Below are 23041 nucleotides of genomic sequence, written 5' to 3'. Positions count from 1 at the left end.
AAGAAGATAAACTGATAGCAAACACGCACATGAAAAGATGCCCAACATCATCAGTCATTAAGGAAGTGTTAATTAAAACCACAGGGGGCGCCTGGGTGGCGCAGTCGGTTAAGCGTCCGACTTCAGCCAGGTCACGATCTCGCGGTCCGTGAGTTCGAGCCCCGCGTCAGGCTCTGGGCTGATGGCTCGGAGCCTGGAGCCTGTTTCCGATTCTGTGTCTCCCTCTCTCTCTGTCCCTCCCCCGTTCATGCTCTGTCTCTCTCTGTCCCAAAAATAAATAAACGTTGAAAAAATAAAATAAAATAAAATAAAAATAAAACCACAGAAAGGGGCGCTTGGGTGGCTCAGTCGGTTGAGCATCTGACTCTTGATTTCAGCTCAGGTCATGATCCCAGAGATGTGGGATCCAGCCCCCCGTAGGGCTCCATGCTGAGTATGATGCCTGCTTGAAATTCTCTCTCTGACCCTCTCCCCTGCTCACACACCCTCTCTGTAAAATAGATAGATAGATAGATAGATAGATAGATAGATAGATAGATAGATATAAAATTAAAACAAAACAAAACAAAACAAACCACAGAGCAATACTACTACACGCCCACTAGAATGGCTATAATCAGAAAGACTGACCAGTGGCAAGGATGTGGACAAACTGGAACTTTCTATACTGCTGGTAGAACATAAATAGTTTAGCAGGTTGTTTGTGGTGTTTTTTTTTTTAATGTTTATTTGTTTTTGAGAAAGAGAGCACATGAGCGTGGGAGTGGGGCAGAGACAGAGAATCCCAAGCAGGCTCCATGCTGTCAGCACAGAGCTGAACATCGGGCTTGAACTCCCAAACCATGAGATCATGACCTGAGCCAAGATCAAGAGTTGGCTGTTTAAGCCACCCAGGCGCCCCTAGCAAATTTTTATAAATTTAAACATGCAAATTTCATTTGACTCTGTCATTCCACTTCTAGCTATTTACCCAAGTTTAATGAAAATATATGCCCACACATTAATGCATTAATGCTCACTGGAGCTTTACTTGTCATAGCCAAAATCAAGAAACAACCTAAATGTCCATCAGTTTGCAAATGGATAAACAAATAATGGCACATCCTGTAAAATGAAACACTACTCACCAATAAAAAGAGTGAACTATTGGCACATTAACATGAGTGAATCTCAAAGTAATTATGCTGATGGGAAAAAGACAGACAAATGAGTATATGTGTATGATTTTATCTATATGAAACTCTAGAAAATACCTGTATTTAAACTTACATTAAAATTAAAAGGAAAATGTCGTTCTTTTTTTTTTTTTAACGTTTATTATTTATTTACCTTTTTTTGAGAGAGCGGGGGGTGGGGGGGAGATTGCCCATGTGATCAGGGGAGGGGCAGAGAGACAGAGAGGCAGAGAGAGAGAAGCCCAAGCAGGCTCTGTGCTGTCAGCCCCACTGCGGACTCAGTCTCACAAATCATGAGATCATGACCTGAGCAGAAATCAAGCGCCGGACGCTTAACCACCTGAGCCACTCAGACACCCCCTCAGGGGTGGTTCTTACCTCATTTCTCCAGGCAGGGTGAGCAGCACCTAAAGTACTAGCCTAACTTTGGGGGCTTGAAGTCAAGCCTCTGCCTCCTTCCGGATGTCAGACTTTCAGTCTTACCTTGGGACACCGCACCATAAGCCACACAAAGATCCTGTTGTTTTCTGAGAGGCTCCCAGGCTTCTGTTTGCTCAATGCACTCACTCTGTGTCTGCTATTCATTTTTAAATTTTTTAATGTTTTTTATTTATTTTTGAGAGACAGAGACAGAGCACGAGTGGGGGAGGAGTAGAGAGAGAGGGAGACACAGAATCCAAAGTAGGTTCCAGGCTCCAAGCATTCAGCACGGAGACTGATGCGGGGCTCGAACTCATGAACTGCGAGATCATGACCTGAGCCGAAGTCGGATGCTTAACCTACTGAGTCACTCAGGCACCCCTATTCATTTTTTAAATTACATTTTTTCCCTTAAATACACAGAAAACAATGTGACAGCCCCAGATTTCATAAATGTTGCCAGGTGTCCACAGCAGGATATGGAGGTGAGTGCCCTGCTGTCGATTCCATCAACTCTCCTGGCAGCAAACCGCAGGCAGTTCGCAGTGCTTCCTTGTCTCTGCAGGTCTAACAGAAGCCCTGGCCGGTGGCAGCCACGCAGCCTGAGGCTCTGGCTCGCTGCAGGTCAAGTTTGTCCACCAAGCCCGTGGAGACGGCACCAGGTCAGGAATGGGAAACCGACCTCCGAATCTTTATTCCTGGGAACTTCTCCCTGGTAACTGGATTACCGTCTGTCCCAGATGGGTGTGGCCATAGCGCAGTGACCGCCACTGGCGTTCTCTCTGCAAAGTCTCCCCCGGACCTGCTGACGGAGAGGCCCACACCAGGTGCCCACTGTACACAGGCCCCTTGTCTGCAGCTGCAGCAGCGATCAGGCGTGGAGCAGACATTTGTGGACTCTGGCCACCCGGCCCCAGGCTCCAGGGCCGCTGTGGTGCATGTGAGGCATGGCTGCCCGCCAAGGAGCTCTCGGGTTGGGTGAGGCACACAGAGGAAGCCAACCACCTGTAGCGGAAGGTGGAGTGGCAAAGTCTGGAGAAGGGCGTGACAAAGTTCGGGGGGGGGGGGGGAGCAGGAGGAGGTATCGGGATAAAGCTATAGAAGTTGGGAAGCTTTCCTGGGAAGGGGAAATTGAAGAAGAAATAGAATTTCTGGAAAGGGTCGGAGGAGGGAATGAGCACAGCCCAAATCTTTCCTCACGTCCACGTGCTCCCCCACAGCAGGACGGCAAGGCAGGCCCAACTCTGAAGCCACACTCAGCCACTTGCTTCTCCTTGGTGCCTGAGGGGGGCAGGGGGGTAGGGGGGTGGGGGTGGGGCCTAGGGTTTCGCGGATTCAGTCTTTATTGGCAAGTTCAAAACATAAGAGCGGGAATTTGGGTGGGAAGGGAAAAGTGGGGTCACTCAAGTGGTCGGTTATCACCCAGGGGTCTGGAAGAGGGGAGCCTCCTGGGTGGTGCAGGCTCGGCTCCTTTCCCAGTTGTGTAGCTGGTAGCTGTGTCGGCCAGCTGGTGGTCTGTCTCCCGAGATGAATGCCTTGGCCCTGGAGGTCTGGGCTCTCCAAAGCTTGCTGTCAGGCACTCACACTACAACCCTGCAGAGCACACAGCTTCCTTCAGCCGCTGGCCCCACTTGCCTGCCATGAGGCCATCTGTTGTCAGGGTACTTGGAGCTTATCCCTGTGGACACCCACCCCCTGCTCTGGGGGGCTGCCCTTGGACTCCAAGATGATTTCTGGCCTTTCTAACTTGCCCTGGGACCCCCTTCCTCATGAAGGAAGGAATCTTGCCAAAGGAAAGGACAAGGCAGTGAAAAGTGAGAAGTACTAGTAAGCTTTGAAAGGTAGGTTGTTAGCAGATCACACGGGGAATGCTGAGAGCCACCGCGGGCTGCGCCATCTGCGATTCTATCCCTGCTGGAGCAGAGGAGGAAGGAAGGACAGGGGCTTTTGGTAAAAACTATGGAACAAAATGGGGACACACATACTTAAGTGCTAAATAAAGACATGTGATAACTGATAACAAGTCCTTCCTACTGATGTTGGAGGGGGCGTGCCCGAGGGCAGAACCGAGCTGGAGGGTCTTTCTCTGAGGATCTCTGTGGAGACTGTAGCACCTGCTAAGAAATTCCACTCGCCTCACCGAGTTGCCCCGAGTTGCCTCGTCAGGATGGCAGCACGAGGAGCTCCACAGACCCACTTCCCAGGGAAACAAGCAAAGCTGGTAAACACTATTTTTTAAAAACTACACCATTTAAAGTTTCTGGAAATTGTCCTAAGGGCATTCAGTCAGTGAAGAAACATTGATTCAAGAAAAGCTACTAAAACTCAGTAAGGCCAGCGAGAGTCTGGGATTTGAACCGCATCCTATTCCCTCCCTCCTCCCTTCTCCCCAGCTCAGTTTGAGGGAAGCTCTACTCTGGGCGGATGTAGCCAAGAAGACAAGGCTCCCTCTCCCCTCAGTCCCCGACCGAGTGTGTAAACTAATAGGCAGTATCTATCTTTGCCCCCAGCTCCTGACAGAGAGCTCCTAAAACCCTTGTGATTTCCTAAGTGATAAGAGCACTTTGAGCATTTTTTTTTCCCTAATATTTGTTCTTTGATCCCGGTTCCTGACACAGAGCTCCTAAATCCCTTAGAGTTTCCTGGGTGATAGGAGTGTCTTTTATCCTAATGAGGCAACTCTTGGTGGGCTCTTGGATAGCTTTGGGATGGGAGCTGGTCACCAGAAAGACCAAGCCATGATTAGAAATTTGAAATTTTCAACCCCACTGCCCATCCTCCAGAGGGACTGAAGATTGAGTTAATGATAGATCATGCCTCCATGTATGGAATGAAGCCTCCATAAAATCCCCAAAGTATGGGATTCGAAGATCTGGGTTCGTGAACACACTTATATGCCAGGAGGGTGACACACCCCAACTCCACGAGGACAGAAGCTCCTGCTCTCGGGACTTTTCCAGACCTCACGTATCCCTTCATCTGACTGCTTATTCATATCCTTTATCATACCCTTTATAATAAACTGGCAAACATAAATCAGTATTCTCCTGAGTTCTGTGAGCCACTCCAGCAAGTTATCAACCCCTAGGAGGGGGTTATAGGAACCCCAATTTATAGCCATGTAGTCATAAGTACAGATGATAATCTGGAACTTGCCATTGGCATCTGAAGTGGGGCTGTCCTTTGGGAGGACCTAGCTAGCTCAGTCAGAAGAGCATGCAACTCTTGATCTCAGGAGTGTGAGTTAAAGCCCATACTGGGTGTAGAGGTTACTTAAATCAACAGATTAACTTGAAGTGGGGCAGTCTTGCAGGGGTGAACCCTTAGACTGTGGGATCTAACACTAACTCCAGGTAGTGTCAGAACTGAATTGAATTGTAGGACAACTGGCTGGTGTTGCAGAACTGCATGATGGGTGGGAAACACACACATCTAGTGTCAGGAGTGTTGTGAGTTGTTACAGTGGTATGAGAATAAAAGAAACACAGGAGTGTTTTTCTTTGTTTTCAAGATTTTACTTTTAAGTGATCTCCACACCTAACGTGTGGCTCAAACTCACAATTCTGAGATCAAGAGTCTCATGCTCTACCAACTAAGCCATCAAGGTGCCCCAGGAGTGTTTTTCTTATACAAAGGGTTACTGTATTTCACCAGGAGAAGCAAGCTACCAGCACTTCTCATCTCCAACTCCAAGTTGAAGGGGCTAAGTTACTGGTGAGTGTAGCCAAGAGGTCAAGGGCTCCTGTTCTCAACCTACAGAATGGAGGTTCTAGCCCAGGGGAAGCAGGCCAAGAATTCTGAGGTCCTGATCACTCCTGCCCCATCATTTCTAGGGCAGAGAGAGGGACGTCCCACACCAGAAAAACAAGCTGAGAAGACCAGGGGCTACCAAACCCACTCAGCTCCCTAAATAGTGGATCACAGATATTGCCTGGGGGAAAGGCAGCCAGTTAGAAAAGAGAGCTCTGAAGCTCTCACCAAAGGAATTGATTTTATTTGAAATTGAGCGTAGAGAAGTTCAAATTTAAGGACACTCTTAAAAACAATAGTTCCTCTTAATTAAGAGCAACACACTAAACCATAGGCCAGCTAATTCACTAGAGATAACCAGGAGAAAAGAGAGCTAAGAATAGCCCACCTACTCAAAAAGTGGCCTCTGAAACTACCCTTGCCTGAATTTAATTGGATCAGACCAATGAACAATTTATGCCCCAGGGCACGGTAGAAAATAATACAGCAATTAGCCAGTAATTAGTGGACCCTAACATATTGATGTAATACAAAATGAGGCAGACAGCTTAACAGAGAGATCAAGGAAAGACACATTCAAAAAGAGCCCTGCTAACAGCATTATCACACCCCAGGGTGAGTGGCACATGCTCAAGACTGCACACTCTGAAGGGTGTCATCAGAGGCTCCACATTGCAGGGGAAACAGACTTCACATTTAGCAGATGAGGGAAGCTGCAAAATAAATAAGCAAGCAAACAAGAACCAAAGCAAGCCAGAACAAGTGGTGGGGAATCTGTATTCACATTGCTTTTCTCCTAAGATCAGGAAAAAGACAAGGGTATCTGCTCTTGCCACTTCTATTCAAAATTGTACCGGAGGATGGGACACCTGGGTGGCTCAATCGGGTATAGGCGTCTGACTTTGGCTCAGGTCATGACCTCACAGTTCATGATTTCAAGCCCCACATCGGCTCTGTGCTGACAGCTTAAGAGTCTGGAGCCTGCTTCAGATTCTGTGTCTCCCTCTCTCTCTGCCGCTCCCCCGCTTGCACTCTTTCTCTCTCTCAAAAATAAATAAACATTCAAAATAAAATGTACTGGAAGTGATAGCCAGGGCAACTAAGCAAGAAAAAGAAATAAAAAGCATCGAGATTGTAAAGAAAAGTAAAAACTGTCTCTATTCACAGATGACATGATCTTGTTTATAGGAAATCCTGAAGAATCCACTAAAAAAAAAAAAAAAAACCTATTAGAACTAATAAATGAGTTCTACAAGGTTACGGGATAAAGTATGAATATACAAAAGCCCATTGTATTTCTGCACACTTGCAATGAACCATCCAAAAATTAACTTACTAAAATGCTCACAATAGCATCAAAAAGAATGAAAGAATAGACAAATAACCCAGTTTATAAGTGAGCAAAGGATCTCAAGATACATTTTTCCAAGAAAAATACACAAATGGCCAATAAGCACATGAAAAGAAACGTGACACATTAGTCATCAGAGAAATGCAAATCAATACTACAAAGATACCACTTTACACCCACTGGGATGTCTAGAATCAAAAAAATTAGCTAACACTAAGTATTGATGGAGACGTAAAGAAGTTGGAACGCGGGGCGCCTGGGTGGCGCAGTCGGTTAAGCGTCCGACTTCAGCCAGGTCACGATCTCGCGGTCCGTGAGTTCGAGCCCCGCGTCAGGCTCTGGGCTGATGGCTCGGAGCCTGGAGCCTGTTTCCGATTCTGTGTCTCCCTCTCTCTCTGCCCCTCCCCCGTTCATGCTCTGTCTCTCTCTGTCCCAAAAATAAATAAAAAACGTTGAAAAAAAAAATTAAAAAAAAAAAAAAAAAAAAAGAAGTTGGAACGCTCCAGGGGCGCCTGAGTGGCTCAGTCGGTTAAGCGTCCGACTTCGGCTCAGGTCATGATCTCGCGGTCTGTGAGTTCGAGTCCCGCGTCGGGCTCTGTGCTGACTGCTCGGAGCCTGGAGCCTGTTTCCGATTCTGTGTCTCCCTCTCTCTCTGACCCTCCCCCGTTCATGCTCTGTCTCTCTCTGTCTCAAAAATAAACAAACGTTAAAAAAAAATTAAAAAAAAAAAGAAGTTGGAACACTACATACTGTGAAAATGTAAAATGTCTGAGTTCTTCAAACGATTAAATAGAGTTACCATATGATGCAAAAATTACACTTACAGGTATATGCCCAAAAGAAATGAAAACATATTTCTACACTAAAACTTGTATATAAATGTTTATAGCACTATTATTCCTAATTGCCAAAAGGTGGAAACAACTCAAATGTCCATCAGTGGATGAATGGAAAACAAAATATATACTCACACAATGGAATATTGTTTGGCTATAAAAAAGAATGAAGTGGGGTGCCTGGGTGGCTCAGTCGGTTAAGCGTCTGACTTCAGCTCAGGTCACGATCTCACTGTTTGTGAGTTTGAGCCCCACATCAGGCTCTGTCCCAACATCTCGGAACCTGGATCCTGCTTCACATTCTGTGTCTCCCTCTCTCTCTGCCCCTCCTAGCTTGTGCTCTGTGTGTCTCTCTCTCTCAAAAATAAATAAAAAAGCAATGAAGTGCTAGGCGCCTGGGTGGCTCAGTCAGTTAAGCATCCAACTCTTGATCTTGGCTCAGGTTATGATCCTAGGGTTGTGGGATGGAGACTCGCATAGGGCTCTGCGCTAAGCATGGGGTCTGCTTAAGATTCTCTCTCTTTCTCCCTCTGCACCTCTCTCCCACTCATACTCCCTCTCAAAATTAAAAAGAATTAAAAAAGTAAAAATAATTTAAAAAGTAATGAAGTGTTGACATATGCTACAACACAGAAGTACCTTGAAAACATGGTTACATATAAAAAGCCTGTCATAAAAGGCCACACAATATATGATTCCATTTATATGAAAGTCCAGAATAGGGAAATAGAAAGACACAGAAAATAGATTAGTGGTTGTTTAGAGCTAAGAGGACAAGGGGTTAGGAAGATGAGAGCTAAAGGCTGTGAGCTGGGTTTTGCTTTGGGGTGGGGTGGGGGACGGGTGTGGGTAATGTTACCTCTTTTTTTTTTCTTTTTTTAATTGAAGTATAGCTGACACAGTGTGGGGTTTCTTTTTGATGTAATGAAAATCTAAAATGCAGTTGTGGTAATGGTTGCACCTATCCGTGGATATACTGAAAACCTTCAGTTGTACACTTTAAATGGGTAAATTGTATAGTATGTGAATTATATCTCAATAAAGCTGTTTTAAAAGAGAAAAAAATACCTCTATATACACATAGAACTAAAATACATGACAGCAGGAGTGCCTGGGGGGCTCAGTTGCTTGAGCATCATACTCCTGATTTTGGCTCAGGTCATGATCTCAGGGTCATGGAATCAAGCCCTGCCTTGGGCTCTGTGCTGAGAATGGCACCTGTTTGAGATTCTCTCTCTCTCTCTCTGCCCCTCTCCCCTGATCATGCGCTCGCTCTCTCCCTCTCTCTAAACTAAAAATAATAGTAAAATAAAATCCATGAGAGCAACAATGCAGCAATAATGCAGCAATTGATGAGGAGTTAACGGAGTTCAAATGTTCTAAAGTTCTAGCAGTATTAGAATATTAAAGAAAGTGATCATTTGTATTAGACTGTGCCTTGATTTCCAGTGCCCCAGAGGCTGATTCTGAAACAAGGATTTGGTACAAGCCATGTGGGAGTTGATCTCAAAAAGAGGATGGAGAAGCTGGGCAGGGGCAGGATGGACCAAAAGATGGTGTGCTGTAAATTACCACTGCAGGGGCACCTGGGTGGCTCAGTCGGTTAAGCATCCAACTTCAGCTCAGGTCATGATCTCACAGTTCGTGGGTTCGAGTCCCATGTCGGGCTCTGTACTGACAGCCCAGAGCCTGGAACCTGCTTCAGATTCTGTGTCTCCTTCTTTCTCTGCCCCTTCCCTGTCTGCACACTCTCCCTCAAAAAATAAAGATTTTTTTAAATTTTTTAATAAATAAAGATTTAAAAAAATTTTAAGAGAAAAATATGTAGATATTTAGATATACATTTCAATAAACAGTACTGGGCCAACTGGATTCCCACATGGAAAAGACTCCTATTTGACACCATACAATCAGTTCCAAATGGAGTGCTGATCTACATGTGAGGGTAAAAAATATATACACAAAGCTTTAAAAGAAAAACAAAGGAGAATACCTTCATGACCTTAAAGTAGGCAAACATTTCTTAATGGTAAGTAAAAAGCACTGACCATAAAAAGAAAATTGATAAACTGGAAATTTTCAATTTAATAATTTCTGTTCATAAAAAAAATCATTAAAGAAAGTGAGAAGGCAACATACTGCATCAAGAAAGTAAAGAATTGCTACAAATTAAAGGGAAAGATCATCTAATGAAGACGACACAGAAGACCCATAGTTCCTAGGATGCCTGGATGGCTCATCTGACTCTTGATTTCAGCTCAGGTCATGATCTCACAGTCATGAGATCAAGCCCCACATCGGTCTCCACACTGGGTGTGGAGCCTACTTGAGATTCTCTCTCTCTCTCTCTCTCTCTCTCTCTCTGCCTCTCTCTATATATATTTATTAAAAAAAAGAAGACCCATTGTTCCTGAGAGATGATGCAAATGACTAAGAAGCATATGAGAAGCAGCCCCATTTAATTAGTTATCAGGGAAATGCAGATTAAAAGCTCACCTACCAAAAAGGTTAACATAAAAACATTGGAAAATGCCAAGCCTCCAGGAGTGCAAGGAAACAGTGGTTGTTCCATTTCACACTGTGTCTCCCTCTCTCTCTGCTCCTCCCTCGCTTGTGCATGCATCCTCTCTCTCTCAAAAATAAATAAACATTAAAAAAAAAAAAAAGAACCTTTAAAAAAAATAATAAATAGAGACACCTGGGTGGCTCAATCGGTTAAGTGTCCAGCTCTTGATTTCAGCTCAGGTCATGATCTCATGGTTTGTGGGATCGAGCCTCACATTGGGTTCCATACTGACAGTGCAGAGCCTGCTTGGGATTCTCTCTCTCCCTCTCTCTGCCCCTCCTCTGCTTATTCTCTCTCTCAAGATAAATAAATAAAACTCAAAAAAATAATAAATTGAATAATATACAATAACAAGGCAATACCATAAAATAATGAGAATAAAAAGGCCTTGACTATATGAGAAAAGCTCACAAATGCCTAAAATAAGACAGCCTGTTTGATTCCATTTATATGAAGTTCAAAGGCCAGAAAAATAAATCTAGGGGTTAGAAGTTCAAAGGGTTATTACTCGGGCCAAGTGGAAGGAGGCCTGTGGGGTCTCTGGGTCCTGGTAATGTTGGTTCTTAAGCTGCATGCTGGATACCCAGGTGTGCTCACTTTGCAAAGATTCATCAAGTTAGACACTTAGGCATACTTTTCCATGTGTATATTATACTTCAATAAAAAGCTTTGTAAAGTCATTTAAAAATTTTTTACTGTTTATTTATTTTTGAGAGAGAGAGAGAGAGAGAGAGAGTGTGAGAGCAGGGGAGGGGCAGAGAGAGAGGGAGACACAGAATCCAAAGCAGTCTCCAGGCTCTGAGCTGTCAGCACAAAGCCTGACACGGGGCTCAAACCCACGACCCATGAGATCATGACCTGAGCCGAAGTCGGATGCTTAACCAACTGAGCCACCCAGGTGCCCCAAGTCATTTTTTTTAATGTTTATTTATTTTTGATATAGTGGTTACATAAATATTGACAACGTGAAGAAAAAGTGTAGAATAGTGCTAAAATTGATTCCAAGTGGAGAAATAGCAAAATATGCAAAAATACATGTTTATCTTTGTAGACAGGTGTTTCCATCTATACAGTGGTTAGATAAATATAATGCTTAACTGGACCTTATACAGACTTTTTTGTACATTTCTTGATAGATAGGATGTATTCAGTGATTCAAAAAATACATATTCAGATACTTAATGATTAGTGAAGTATAGGTGTTAAGGCATCTGGACACAATGAATACAAGTTTTTCCCACCAAAACTCCAGCCAGGTCAAGCCAAGGATGGTCCTGCCCTAGGGTGCCCGTGGGAACACTGACCCAAAGGAATAGCACCAGCCAGTGGTGAAAAAGGATCCAAGCATGTGACGGTAAAGTTACTCAAAGTCATTATACACTAAGTTTGTACCAGGTCTCATTTCACATTACCTCCACTGGGTAGATTATTCTATTATCCCCAGGTTAGAGGAAAGGAAACTGGGGCTCAACGAGGAACGTCTAGCACAGTAGTAACTCTACAAACCTTTTAAATGTCATGAAAATTGGTGGGCTAGTCCTGATTTTTAAAGTAAACTTCAGGTTTGAACGAATTCGCTGACACCCCAGATCTACTCCCTCTAACCTGGAAGCGTCTCAACAGTTAGAGTGCAGCAGGGAAAAGAATGCTGCTGCAACAGTCCTCTACTGCCACCTTGTGGCTACTGGGGGTGGGCTCTGCCCTGCTCCCACAAATGCAAATTGCCCTGGGATCCCACACCCTTGCTTGGCCTGACTCAAAGGCCACGCCCCAGAAAGGACCCTGGGCGGTGAGCTAACCACTGGCTTCACGCCTAGTAGGGTTGTACCCGGAGGGGATAATTGCTGGGTCTGGCCTGGAGGGTACTAAAACAGAACATCTGGAGTCACAGAAATTTCCCAGTCGAGCAGGCTCAGGGAAGCTGTGAGAGACACCTGGATATAGCAAAGATACAGAAATAAGGATGCAAACAACTCAGAGACCCAGAGGGATGAGGGATAGCTAGAGGGAGGGAAAGAGAGTCCAAGTCAGACCCAGAAAGTGACACCAAGGAACTCAGAGCCACAGATACACAGAATGGCCAGGCAAGAGGATCCTGTGCCAGGAAAAACCCTTACCCCTGCCCTTCAAAGGGACTTCCAGGCAGTCCTCCAGCAAATCTGAACACCCACTTTCTGAAGGTCCGGGGCACTGTAATTCCTACTTCTTTCTGGAATTCTCTAGCACAAATTAGCTTATCTCAGGGCGTTCCCCAGGACAGACGAGGGTGCTGCCTCTGCTGTAGGAGGTCCCACTCTCCAGCTTCCCAAACCTGGCTGCCATGGTGTCTTCAGCCAGCACTCCTCCTGGTGAGTGTTTGCCTGTCCTCTTTCATATACATAATGTCTATTTTCATACATAAAAACATCTATAGCATTTGCCTAGGAGAAAACAAAACTGACTATGGGTTTTCTCCCAACTGGCTGTCCCAGAGGCTGATAAACAGCTGTGAATTTGGAGGGCCCAACAATCTGTCTTGGGCTTCTTCAGTGAAGACCCCTGCCGGGCCGATGAATCGAATTCATCTGCCCCGTGCAGTCTGCTCAGTTCACGGCTTCATCAGTAGAACCAGCACTGCCTCCATGTAGGCACTCACAGGCTCTGGGAGAATTCGGGGTGAGTTAACAGGAGAGGGACATAGAAGATGGGAAATGAGAACTCCCACGTTCAATCCGTTATTCCCCTCGTACATTCCCTACCGCGTGCCACCCCCTGGCCACATTGTTTTCTTCCACAAGCACTTCCACTCCCGCCACTGTCACTGGCCTGAGGCCTAGATTATGGGACCCGACCTGGATTCTAATTCTGGTCTCATCGATTACCATCTGGCTCTCTGTGCCTCCACTTCCCCGACTAGAGAACAGAACACTGATAGGGTCAACCTCATAGTGCTGTTGTGAGGAGTCAATGAGTTAATGCTGCAAAATGTGGTATTGAACAGTGCTAAGACCAGGGACTTTGGGGTCAGACTGGCCTTGGCAAATTCACTGAATCAGTCCAGATTTCCGTTTCTTGTCTGTAAAATGGGCACAGTGACTCTAAATTCATCCATTGCATCGAATTAAATGTCGGGAGAGACCCTATAGGACCTGAGATGTGAGACTTGGCTATAGTGGCTTTCAAATGTCCTGTCTCCTCAGCTGGGCCTCCTCATCCCTCCACACCACTTAGCCCCACCTCTTCTTCTGCATCCCTCTCCAGAAAGTCTGGCCTGCCCAGCCTACAGCTGCTAGCCTCAGAACATTCCCTCCATTCCTTGTCAAGTCCAAGCTGTCCAAACCACAGCTGCTGGTCTTCCGAATAATCCCTCTATTCCCACTTCAGACACCAGCTGTACCATTCCCATGAAAAACCTGGAAGGCCTTCCTCAAATTACCAGTCCCTTTGCTCCTTCATAGCCTTCTCCTGCCAGTCGTTAACTGTGCTTCATTCTGCTACCTGTGCTCTGCATCATTCTCTTGTACAACGGAAAAGCCAAACAGGCGGCACCGGGTCAACTTTAACAGACCCAATAATTACCGAGGCAGGTGAAGTTTCCCGTGCACACGAGGCCTCACTCCGTTCCTCACTTTTCAGAGGAAACTCTAGTCTGAACTGTGCACTCACTTTTTTTTTAAGCTTATTTACTTATTTATTTGGGGGTGGGGGGCAGAGAGACACAGAGAAAGAATCTCAAGCAGACTCCAGGCTCAGCACAGAGCCCGACATGGGCTCCGTGAACTGAGCCGAAATCAACAGACCCATGCCTAACCTACTGAGTCACCCAGGTGTCCCTTACTTTTTAAATTATTATCTATTCTGGGGCGCCTGGGTGGCGCAGTCGGTTAAGCGTCCGACTTCAGCCAGGTCACGATCTCGCGGTCCGTGAGTTCGAGCCCCGCGTCGGGCTCTGGGCTGATGGCTCGGAGCCTGGAGCCTGTTTCCGATTCTGTGTCTCCCTCTCTCTCTGCTCCTCCCCCGTTCATGCTCTGTCTCTCTCTGTCCCAAAAAAAAAAAAAAAAAAGTTGAAAAAAAAAATTAAAAAAAAAAATTATTATCTATTCTAGTATTTTCATTTATGGCTTTACTACATATATAGTCTTGAACTATATAAAAATGGCATTCCTCTACAACTTTTTTCATTCGATACACTGGTTTTTACCTTAATCCATGACTAAATCACTCATTTCACTGCCGAATAAAGTTCTAACCCACAAAATGCTGTAATTATCTTTCTCTGGTCAATGGTTATTTACACTGTTTCTGGGTTTTCTTCTATCAAACCCAGTCCTGGGGCACCTAGGTGGCTCAGTCCATTAAGCAATAGACCTTTGATTTCTGCTCAGGTCACGATCTCACAGTTTGTGGGACCAAGCCTCATGTTGGGCTCTGTGCTGACAGTGTGGAGCCTACTTAGGATTCTCTTTCTCTCCCTCTCTCTACCCCTCTCCCCTGCTTACATGCTCTCGCTCTCTTTCTCTCTCAAAATAAATTAATAAACACTAAAAATAAAACAGTCCTAGTGGGAACATTTCTGAGCTACTAAAGCTACTGAAACTTAAGCTTAGGGGTCCCACACCCCAGCTTCCCCCATTTCCTGGGGCCTAGGCCTACAGGCAGAAAACCCTCCACCACCAGCCCCCTTGACCCCCACCCACGTCCACCCATGTCCTGACCCCCCTCCCCCACACCTCCCATAGCCAGATTGCCACAAAGTTCCGGTATCCCTAATCCTAGCCACTCTGCAGGCTCTGGGATCCACCCTCCTGTCTACAGGTCCCACATCAGGGACTCTTCCTCAAAGTCAGGGCACGCCCACCCATAACTCCCCACTCCAGGGCCGGAGCCCCTTACCACACCCAGCTCCACCCACACTTGGGCCTCCTCCCACACCCCAGCCCCCTCTCCAGTTTCTCAGTGTCCCTAACCCCCCACTCCAGGCCCCTCACCCACACAAGCCCAGGCGATCTTGGCCCAGGTCCCAAGCCCCCACTCCAAGTCTGATCCCCCCAAGCTCTGGCCACTACCCTGCTTCCAGCCCTCCTCTAGTGTGTGCCCCCACACCGTGGTCTCCTCCCCACAATGGGACTCCCCCCTCAACACACCCACACCCTGTCCCCCAACCCCCTTAGCCAGACCTCCCTCCCACACACCGTCCAGGCTCCACATAGACCTCTTCCTCACTCTCCAAGACCCTCTTCACCCACCTGGTCCCTCCCTCCCCACATACACTTCCAGGGTCCCTTCCAAGGCCTCTGGAGCAAACCTCCAGTGTGGTCAGCCAGCATCACCAATTCAAAGAATGGTGAAGAGTGGCAAATACACAAGAAAAGGTAACTGGGGCGCCTGGATGGCTCAGTCAGTTAAGCTTCCGACTTCAGCTCAGGTCACGATCACACTGTCTGTGAGTTGGAGTCCAGCGTTGGACTATGAGCCAACAGCTCAGAGCCTGGAGCCTGCTTTGGAGTCTGTGTCTCCCTCTCTCTCTGCCCCTCCGATGCTCACGCTCTGCTTCTCTCTCAAAAATAAATAAACATTAAAAAAAAAAAAGTGAAACACCCTGAAATATGGCTGCTCATGCATAAAAAAACACTCAGTAGAGGGGCGCCTGGGTGGCTCAGTCGGTTAAGGGGCCGACTTCGGCTCAGGTCATGATCTCATGGTCCGTGAGTTCAAGCCCCGTGTCGGGCTCTGGGCTTACAGCTCAGAGCCTGGAGCCTGTTTCAGATTCTGTGTCTCCCTCTCTCTGACCCTCCCCCGTTCATGCTCCGTCTCTCTCTGTCTCAAAAATAAATAAACGTTAAAAAAAAAAAATTAAAAAAAAAAAACAACTCAGTAGAGGTTTTCCCAAATTTGACAGCACCCAAAACTTTTACAAGACATTAGCAATGATACATTGTGAAGCTAGAAGCAAGTTTTCTAAATTTCAGTAAAAATGTTTTTAGAAGAGTTAATCAGGCTAAGAAGGAAGACTTCATTATCTTCCATTCTTTCCCATAGAAATTATTCTAATTTTATATATTCTAATTTAAAATATTTGAAATCACTATCAGATGAAGTAGTGACAAGCTTATGCAGTTAATGTTACCAGTAAAATTCACATTTTGACAATTTTAAAATTTGTTGCATTAAAAATTTTGTGTCAGCTTTTCTAAATTTGCAATTGCTCTGCTTTGTCATTCCAAATCAATATAAACTTTCAGGGATGCCTGGCTGGTTCTGTTGGCAGAGCATGCCAGGCTTGATCTCAGGGTGGTAGGTTTGAGCCCCACCTTAGGTATACAGACCACTTAAAAATAAAATCTTAAGGGGCAGCTGGGTGGCTCAGTCGGTTGAGCATCCGACTTCAGCTCAGGTGGTGATCTCACGGTTTGTGAGTTTGAGCCCTGCATCGGCTCTGTGCTGACAGCTCAGAGCCTGGAGCCTGCTTTGGAGTCTGTGTCTCTCTCTCTCTGCCCCTCCCCAGCTCATGCTTTCTCTCTCTCTCTCTCAAAATAAATAAACATTAAAAAAATTTTTTTAATAAAAAGTAAAATCTTAAAGTATATATGAACAAACTTTTGCACAAACATTATGTTAATGGTTTTATGTTCTCTTCCTAGAAAGAACTTCTGGCATTGTGTGAGCTTCAGCTTCCACTTCTGGGATCTGCCTGCGGGGGTCTTCTGGGGCAGGTGTATCTGTTTTCCAAGGGACACACCAAGGGCATTGCTCCTGGGCATCAGGTTTGCACTTCAGTTTTCAGAAGCAATGTTGTTCTTAAGACAGGTGTACCCCTTTAAAAATGGAACTTAGACCTGTGTACCCCCCTGTACCTAGATCTAGAAGCCTAGAAGGTCTCAGTCACCCAGGATGAAAGGGTAGAACACAGCAAACTCCACCCACCTCTAGCAGCAAAACTGGTTCTCCAAGGGCTGTGTGGTGGAGGGGATGGCTTCAGCACTCACTGTGGAAAATCCCAATGTTGATCATTACAAGTTAATACATTAATATTTTACTAGTTTACTAAGAATTTGAAGGTAATTAATAGCTCTCAAGACTTTACACATCAAACTAACAGGCATTTTACTTTTACATTACAAGCAAAAAGTTAAAACTGCTGCTCAGTTTTTAAAATATGATTTATTTCTCATTGTTTAGTGAACTTTAATTTCTCAATAGTTCTTTTTAGTTTGGTAAACATTGTTTGGAGGTACTTGTTATTCTCTTTTGTAGTCTGATTGGAGTAGAACAAAACACTAAGTGCCTTTGTGTACTGGTGAAACTACAAAACGTTGCAGGGTTTTTAAATTAGCTAATGCAGTGGAGACAACAAAGACTTTGTCCAGCTTTGACTGCATTTGAATCCAGATTTCAAGCGGTCACAAATTCAATGCTTTCTTCAACTTAACAGACAAGCTTCTAGAAACTACTGACATTCACAGTCAACATTGCCAACAAACACAGAACTAAAACCAGCTTCAGTGCAGACCCTTTCCAATCATAGTGTCTTTGGTCTCTCAAACACGAACACGATTTTTAGTCTTTCAACTTTAACAATACCAGTAAAAACATTCTTTTATTCTAGTACTGCCAAATAACTACGTAATTTTCCTTATCAGACACTTATTATAACTTATATAAAGAGATAGATTGTTAAAAAAACAAAATTCAACCGAGTAAATTTTAACGATCTTATTTATTGGCTTTATTCAGTGATTCATGAATCTGGCAACATCCCATCTAGCAGAAAGAAAGGAGGTCTGAGGTGAAATAAGAGACTTTTATAGGCAAAAGGGAGAGGAAACAAAGAAGTTATACTAGCAAAAAGTGGATTGGCTGTGCCAAGGTCACTTTCCTTTAAGAGAAGGCAGGGGTTATCAGGCAGATTACCCCTCTACTGCTGATCAGGTAGTTCCTGATTGACTGGTTTAAGATTCCATTTCAGAGTCAAACTGTAATTAAATTAAGTCTAAGTTTGGTGATGTGGCTTAGCAGAAGTATCTCCATATGGGGGCCTGTTGTCTTGTTTTAACAAGATAAACAGATTTGATGGAGAGACATTTCTTGAAATGAAAGGCACTGGCTCTAGATAAGAAACCCTTTTTGTAAATTATGCTCTAATCTAAAATCTGGGTATGTTTGACTTCATTGGCTCAGTTTAGCCAGAAAAAAAGTGGCAAAGGAAAATGTATGACTGTGGCAGAGAAATGTTTTAAACCTATGTTTCTATCACTGACCAATTCTGACCTACCAGTCTAACTAAGAAAGCTGTCTGTCCTCCCCATCACTCTGTATCTCAGCCACTTTCTGTGTCTTCGCTACACCTGTCAATCAGTACTTGAAATACTGTACCATCTATTTCTTTTTCCAGCTCACTGCCCTCACTGTGATCCCAGCCACTCAAGGCCAGAGCTTTGCATTGCCTGGTTCAGAACCCCCAGTTCCTGGAAAAGTGCCAAAACTGTAGTGCAATTCAAAATACATGTGGAATTATTAAATTGATATCCAGTAATTATGTTAGAGTGAAAATACTTTGAAAGTTGCAAAATCAAATTATTACTTATATTCTTTTCTTTTTTTTTTTTTTTTTTTTTGGTAAACTCTGCCCCCAAGGTGGGGCTTGAACTCATGACCCCCAAGGTCAAGAGTCTCACACTCTACCAACTGATCCAGCCAGGAACCCCTATAACTTATTTTTTCTTTTTTTTTTTTTTTTTTTTTTAAATTTTTTTTTTTCAACATTTTTTATTTATTTTTGGGACAGAGAGAGACAGAGCATGAACGGGGGAGGGGCAGAGAGAGAGGAAGACACAGAATCGGAAACAGGCTCCAGGCTCCGAGCCATCAGCCCAGAGCCTGATGCGGGGCTCGAACTCACGGACCGCGAGATCGTGACCTGGCTGAAGTCGGACGCTTAACCGACTGCGCCACCCAGGCGCCCCCCTATAACTTATTTTTAAAAGCATGGCATACATAGTACTTGTATAGTGATACCAACTTTTTGACAATTGCCACCCTAGTGAAAATAAAAAGTACACTCACTGATTCAAAATATCTAGGGGTGCCAGGCTAGTTTAGCCTGTAGAGTATGTGACTCTTGATCTTGGGGTTTTTAGTTTGAGCCCCACATTGTGTATAGAAATTACTTAAAAAATTTTTTTTTTAGGGGCACCTGGGTGACTCAGTTGGCTAAGCGGCCAACTCTTGATTTTGACTCAGGTCATCTCACGGTTTCGTGAGTTCGAGCCCCACGTCGGGCTCTGCACCCTGACCATGTGCCTGGGATGCTCTCTCTCCCTCTCTCTGTGCCCCTCCCCTGCTCTCACTCTCTCTTTCTAAAAATAAATTAATTTTAAAAGATAAAAACAAATTAAAAAAACAAATTTAAAAAAATATTTAGACATTATCTGCATAAAAATCACATACATCAAAGAGAAATATATTTTTAAAAATAATGTGTACAAGCTCTGTGAACATACCAAAAAAAAACATTGAATTGTACACTTTAATTTTTTTTAATGTTTATTTATTTTGAGAAAGAGACAGAGCATGAGCAGGGGAGAGGCAGAGAGAGAAGGAGACACAGAATCTGAAGCAGGCTCCAGGCTCTGCACTGACAGCAGAGAGCCCGATGAAGGGCTGGAACTCATGAACCATGAGATCATGACCTGAGCCAAAGTCATATGCTTAACCGAGTCACTCAGGCACCCCTTTAATTTTCATTTTAGAGAGAGAGAGAAAACACAAGCAGGGGAGAAAGGCAGAGGGGGAAAGAGAGAGAATCTTAAGCAGGCACCCCTAAACTGTACACTTTAAATGGGGTAATTGTATGGTAGGTGAATAATTTCTCAACAGAACTGTTATAAAATCATATTAAAACACTAGTGGCACAGAGCCTGCTTGGGCTTCTCTCTCTCCCTCTCTCCCTCTGCCCCTCCCCTGGCTCATGTACACACACTCTCTCTCTAAATAAATAAATAATTTTTTAATAAAACAAAATCATATTAGAAATAAATCATGTGCACAGTTTACTGTGGAGAGTGGTGGTTAAACGCCAGCTCTAGGGCCAAGTAGCCACTTCCAGCTGTGTGGCCCAGAGCTTCACTTAACCATTCACTTCACCTCCTCATCCTGAAATCGGGTGATGAATCCTCTCTAGATAGGCTGTTGTGAGGATGACATGAGTTAACACGTGGAAAGTCCTGGAAAACAGCCTGCCAAGTAGCAAGCACTCGCTTAGGCTGCTCTTGTAGACGAAGCTGCTGTCGGCCAGGGTGAGAGGTGCCTGGGCCCCTTCCTTAAGTGCTTAGCAGTAGCCTGTGCGACACGTGGATAAGGGGGTGACCTGAGATACGGAACTCTGAAATAGGTTGTGAGTGTGTGTGTGTGTGTGTGTGTGTGTGACAACAGGAAGGTTTATGTTACAAGTTGTTGACTATCGAGTACCCCTGGGAAATGAAGAGGACAGCTGCGAGGTCTGGTTGATTAGAGACATAAGCAGCAGTTGGACAAGGATGCTAAGGGGCCTGTGGACCTGTGGGTGGGAGGAAAGCATTACTGAGCTCTAACAGAAGCCCAATGAAAGGCCAACGAGAAGTGACGTCGCCTGGCCTCAGTTCGGTGAACCGTTTCCACTTCTCTCCTTTTGCACAGGTCTTCAGGCTTGTAATTTGCCCTCAGTCTGAAGCGCTCCCCAAGTCCAAGGTCCCCTGGCAGCTTTCTGGCCTCACTTCACGCAGCCCGTCTCCTCCTGCCTGTTCAACAGGCAGCCCTGCTCTTCTTATCTTACCTTACCTGCTCTGGGCTCACCAGCTGTCCTGTCCCTTCACCTCAGCTATCCTTCAGCCTCTAGGGTCCCAGTTACTGAAGACCACGAGTTCCGGAAGACTGTGACCATTATGGGAGCGCGAACCTATGAATGGATGGACAAAGACACTGCGCGACTTGACCGGAGTGCCGACCTTTACTGGGCTACGAAGAGCACCAGAGTGACTGCGCATGCGTAATAGGGAGGCTCCTTGACAAGCACGCAGTTGAACCGGAGCAGCCAATCCTCGCGAAGAGGGACTGAACCGCTTCCGCTACAAGAAAACCCCGCCCACACTGCTTGGGCCCTAGCCTCGAAGGCGGCTTCATCCGCGGCCGGGCCGCACCAGCCCTTCTTTAATGCTGATTGGCTGGAAGCCACCGCGGTCCTATTCTGATTGGCTATTTCTCAGTCCTTTGCGTGAAGTGGAAGGGTGGTAATGAATAATAGCCTCTAGGAAGGAGCTTCTTAGACGCGGAGGAGTCATTTCTGGAGGCCAGACTGAACCTAAGAGAGCCAAGCCTTCACTACACACTCTTCAGGGGAGTGGCTGCCACACACACCCACATATCCCCCTTCGTGAGATCCCCCCCTGCACCGTTTCCTTATCCCCTCTCCCAGAAGGCACTTAGAATCCGCAGCAGAGGGCCCTTCCTGATGCCTCCCCAACTCACAAGTCAGCCAAGGCCTGACTCCTGAAAAGTGAGCCCTCAGACCGCCGCTACCCTTCAGATGGCCGCCCTTGCACCCTTACACCTGCTAACCTTCTCTCACACAGGCTGTGTTTCTAGCTCCACCCCCTCAACCCCCATCGTTAAAGGCCTCGGACCAGCCCTCTGAACACACATAGGGGAACTTGCTGAAAATGCAGAGAGGGGGGAAGGAGGGTGGGGGGCTCCCGAGGGATACAGAGCACAGGAAGTGGGTCCGGGTGGGAATTTAGTGTGTATTTCTCAAAGGGAGGAAACATCGGAGACAACTGGAGTAACCTCTCCCCTCATGAATGGGGTCTTTTCCCTACTCTACCAGACCCCCTCGAAATAGACAATCAGCCTGTTGATGTCTGTGACATTCATTCCATCTTGGGAGGCAGGAAAAAACACATTGTGCTCCCGCCATGTGCCGGGCAAGATACCAGCCACTTCCTTTTTATTTTACCTCTGGTCAATCTTAGATAATCCCTGTTTTATTACCTTTTCTCAGTGCAGTGAATGGTTTTGAGGATGCATCTCTGTTTTTCACAGAGCAATAGTTAGTGCTTGCAGAAGGGGAAAAGCAGTTTGGGACTGTAAGGAGCTGTGGCAGTGATTGACATGAGCAGAGGCGGGACCCTGGGCGTCAGTGCTGATTCTCAGGCAGCCACTCTTGACAACAGACTTCCCTCCTTTGTAATCCTTTGCAACGCTGACTTCAGAAGGGGAAGAAAGTGTTCAGAGCTGGATCACAGTTTTCTCTCTCTCTCAACTTTAATACCTCCAGGCTGTCATCTGCACCCACCCAACTAAGTGTGGCTCCCCATCACCCACTCCTCTCAGCCTTTCATCACCCAAGGTATGATTTTCCTGGAAGCCTCAGTTGCCTCTTACCCAGCTCTCCCATTTGGTAGATAAGAAATCAGACCCGGGGTGCCTGGGTGGCTCAGTCAGTTGAACGTCTGACTTCGGCTCAGGTCATGAACTCTCAGTTTGTGAGAGTTCAGGTCATGAACTCTCAGTTTGTGAGCTTGAGCCCCGCGACGGCCTAGAGCCTGCTTTAGATTGTGTGTCTCCCTCTCTGTTCCTCCCCCACCCCCACCCCACTTGCACTCTCTCTCTCTTTCAAAAATAAATAAAGGTTAAAAAAATTTTGTTTTAATTTAAAAAAAGAAAGAGAAAGAAATCAGACCCAAATGGATGGCTCCAGAGATTCTGATGAGGAATGCATGTCCAAGAATCAGGGCAAGTGGCCAGCCCGCCTTGAAAGTAATTTCCTGAAAACAGCCTTCACTGCCAGTCCAGCCTCTCAGTTGAGAGGGCAACTGTTCATCCTAAACACTCCTAATGAATGAAAAGACAGTTTAGTAAACACTTCTTACCATGCAAAACTTCTAAAGGTTTCAACACCCAGTTTTATGACCATCCATAAGTGCTGGTTTTA

The 23041-nt window shown here is 45.5% G+C and overlaps 1 long non-coding RNA gene across 1 annotated transcript; it reads right to left on the bottom strand.

Moving 5' to 3' along the window:
• Positions 1 to 1351: 1351 nt before the first annotated feature.
• On the bottom strand, positions 1352 to 22684 carry LOC131493039 (uncharacterized). The gene is made up of 3 exons (XR_009252418.1): positions 20893 to 22684; positions 17002 to 17062; positions 1352 to 3188 (listed from the first exon to the last, which is right to left on the bottom strand). It is a non-coding gene; the product is annotated as an uncharacterized LOC131493039 (long non-coding RNA).
• Between the last annotated feature and the right edge of the window lie 357 nt (positions 22685 to 23041).

The sequence above is a fragment of the Neofelis nebulosa genome, chromosome 13, assembly GCF_028018385.1.
Source record: "Neofelis nebulosa isolate mNeoNeb1 chromosome 13, mNeoNeb1.pri, whole genome shotgun sequence".
Classification (NCBI taxonomy): Eukaryota; Metazoa; Chordata; class Mammalia; order Carnivora; family Felidae; genus Neofelis; species Neofelis nebulosa.
This window is presented reverse-complemented; position numbering and strand designations above follow the sequence as displayed.